Source organism: Periplaneta americana, chromosome 13, assembly GCF_040183065.1.
Source record: "Periplaneta americana isolate PAMFEO1 chromosome 13, P.americana_PAMFEO1_priV1, whole genome shotgun sequence".
Taxonomy (NCBI): domain Eukaryota; kingdom Metazoa; phylum Arthropoda; class Insecta; order Blattodea; family Blattidae; genus Periplaneta; species Periplaneta americana.
Genome location: NC_091129.1, coordinates 76,635,767 through 76,639,466, shown reverse-complemented (window position 1 = coordinate 76,639,466; position 3,700 = coordinate 76,635,767). Strand labels below are relative to the sequence as shown.

Sequence of the window (3,700 nt, the reverse complement as noted above, 5' to 3'; positions counted from 1 at the left end):
GATTTTTTAAGAACTTCGAAGTCAGTTTTAAATGCATTTCACACAGTTTGCAAAATGTACCACCCTGAGCACAATCGAAATACAACAAATGATATTTATTTTTCCCGTCATTTTTTATACTTTGATTTCACTCCAACCGTTTTATTCATTGACTTACCCAACAGCACTAGATGAAGGTAACACAGATGGAATTACCAGTTCACAGATTTCGCTTTCACTTAAAGTCAATTGAGAATTAACTTCATTAAATGCGACAGGTCCTCTTTCCATTCACTTCTCAATACATCTTTTCATTTTAAGAAAAGTAAAGAATGTCTCTTATTTTGCCATCATACACCGAAATATTTATATTTACTTTATATGCTAGAACTATTTCAGTAAACAAAATTATTATGTTTGCTAAACAAAACTAAGACTGAAAATTACGCTAATAAAAACACAGTACACCTGACTTCTTAACTGTAATAAACAAGACTGAAAATTGAGATGGTTTAAATGTCCACCAGTCAAGACCAGGTGGCACCACCAACCTTTAAGGAAACAGCTATCTGAGAATCTACATAACACAATAATTAGTTTCAGTTACTGTAAAGTCATATCAAATTGAAATATAATACTCTATAAATTATATTTTTCTACTTTTAAAAATTCTGAAATCTCCAGTGGGAACATCGTGGAATCCAGGGGATGATCTCCTTCCCCAGCAGGAGCAGTACCCTTTTCACGACCAATCTCTATACAAAAAGAATTAAACTTTAATTTTGTATCGTAAGGATTCGTTTCAACCAAATGAAAGAACAACTTAAGTATTTTTATTATTTCAGGATTAATGGAGAAGCATGATGTAATTATATTACATTGTTTTATAACATTATGGAATGCTGACAAGGTGATGTATTGAATCAAAATTACACAATTTTAATATTTCGACTTTTGCCTCAGGACTAAGGGAATACTTCGACAAAGGACAGGTTGCAAATAACTTTATTTTATTTTTTTATGATACAAATTTAACATAAATCACAGTTAGGCAACAACAAAAATACACAATGAACAATCAACTGTATTATTTTCTGCGTAACAGCACACTTATTTTATTTTTCTGAAAAACACGAAGTGATATAATCTTGAAAATATCAGTAGAAAAGGGGGGGAATTAAAATTAGAATAAAAAATATATTACATTGTACACAGAGTGAAGATTAATACTGCATAAATAACATTGTACCAGTATCTAAAAATATGACATCAGGCTTTGAAACAGAAATGTTGATAATAAGCCAAACTTTCAGTGCAATCTATCTCAAGGATCTGGCAAGTTTTGAAGCAAAATACGACCCTCACAGAATTCTTTGCTTTTGAAGGTACAGAAATCTAACTATATCATAGTTTGTGAAAAAAAAAAAAAAAAAGGAACTGATACAAGACATCTCATTATCAGACACTTTCACTTTCCTCTGAATTAATGGTGGCCTCTGATGTGCCTGTCCAGCTGCAAGTCGTTGCGAAAAATGTTAACCCTCATGGCATGGATGTCACAGAGGTTGGTGTATCCGAAGAGACCAACGAAATAAGCTTCACTGGCTTCTTGGAACACCACGATAGCTAATCCCTGGAAGTGAAACTCTGTCTTTAAGTCCAACGCAACAGAAAAACACAACTTGGAAATTATCAATGATGAGATAGTCTAGCATCCTTGTATTTGAATGTACAGCAATCTATCTGTAGGCATATCATATTTTGTTAAAAAAATGGAGGGTTTTGATATGAAGTGTCTGATCATCAGAGATATTTTCACTTTTCTTAAATTAGCGGTGGCCTCTGATGCACCTGTCCTGCTGTATGTCGTGCAAAATGGTAACCCTCATGGTATGGATGGTGTATTCGAAGACCAGCCTTCTATGACACACCTTGGGCAATGATTGTGTTGATAAATTGGTCTACACAACTCGCTTCATATGGCTGAATGACAAACAGTCAATTAGTCACCATTAGAAAAAAAAATTACTTATGGATTACTTACATTTAGAGAATTAGGCCTACCTTTTCAAGTGTCGTTTATTCCTGTTTGCATTGTCTGGCAGTGGTACTCCATTCTGTCTCAGCCATGTCCACAAAGTTCACATTTGAACATAAATAATGCAACTTATCATCACAGTTCATACTCGGATTCTATAGAAATTATATTTACCATTAACTGATCTCGTCTCCTTTCCACCCACTTCTGGAATGTATTCATGGCACCATAGTAATCTTGGCCAGTCTTCAAATTGGATGCAAAATGTTAAATCTGCATCTATAAGAGAGGCAAGATATTTAGTTTATAGAGAGAACACATAATAAAAGTTACTACACTATATAGGTATAGTATTGTAGTTACATACCAGGTTCCAGCTTGCACAATGACCAGTCTTCCACCCACAGCAGGTCGATGCATGCATGACTCCTTGAACCTTACCACCAACGATACTGGTTTGTTCCATGAATGTGTTGCAGAGTCTATGAAATATACACAGAATTAATAATGTTATAACATTCATTCCCTTTATTATCTTAAAATATTTTAATAAAGCCTGACTCTCACTTTGAGAGAGGAACATAGGTTAAGGGTGTTTGAGAATAAGGTACTAAGGAAAATATTTGGGATTAAGAGGGATGAAGTTACAGGAGAATGGAGAAAGTTGCACAACACAGAACTGCACGCATTGTATTCTTCACCTGACATAATTAGGAACATTAAATCCAGACACTTGAGATGGGCAGGGCATGTAGCACATATGGGCGAATCCAGAAATGCATATAGAGTGTTAGTTGGGAGGCCGGAGGGAAAAAGACCTTTAGGGAGGCCGAGACGTAGATGGGAAGATAATATTAAAATGGATTTGAGGGAGGCGGGATATGATGATAGAGAATGGATTAATCTAGCTCAGGATAGGGACCGGTGGTGGGCTTATGTGAGGGCGGCAATGAACCTCCGGGTTCCTTAAAAGCCAGTAAGTAAGTAAGTAAGCCTGCCATTCATAAAAATCCAGATTTCACCCAGAAAAACAACAGACTTTGGACCCTCACTTTCCATATTTCTCACATATTCTCTTAAAATTAATATTTTTACTTTCTCTGAGATTGCCCTCTTTTTTTTAATTTAAACCACATTTCCTTCAAAATTGTCCTTAATAACGAACGTGATCCTCCAAATGAAGTATGTATCGTAGTTTCCTGTTACATGGCCTAGCACCAGCATGGCTGTTACTCTTTTTCCTGAACAGAAATGAAAATAGTAGCGGTAGCAATAAATAAGAAGTACTACAGTCTTTTGACTTATAAAAATTAATAACAAAATGTCACTGCCATAATTTTCTTCATCTCGATTCAGTCTATCACATACAAATCTTGCAATGACTTCCTTGGAAAAATCATCTGATGCTGGTTACAGGTTGTGGATATTTCTTGTTTTTCCCTGGTGTAGACAGTGCATGCCTCTTTTCAGATTTGGTAATAATTATTGCTACTACATTCTATGAATGCTGTAATAAAAGTATGGAGATTATATATTTTATTTACTTACAAAATGGCTTTTAAGGAACCCAGAGGTTCATTGCTGTCCTCACATAAGCCCACCATTCGTCCCTATCCTGAGCAATATTAATCCAGTCCCTAGCATCATATTTCACCGCCCTCAAAATATTATCCTCCCATCTAC

General features: G+C 35.3%; 1 long non-coding RNA gene across 1 annotated transcript; it reads right to left on the bottom strand.

The window, feature by feature from the left end:
• Positions 1-665: 665 nt before the first annotated feature.
• LOC138712040 (uncharacterized) lies at positions 666-3,269 on the bottom strand. The gene is made up of 3 exons (XR_011335592.1): positions 2,385-3,269; positions 2,192-2,296; positions 666-1,612 (listed from the first exon to the last, which is right to left on the bottom strand). It is a non-coding gene; the product is annotated as an uncharacterized lncRNA (long non-coding RNA).
• Between the last annotated feature and the right edge of the window lie 431 nt (positions 3,270-3,700).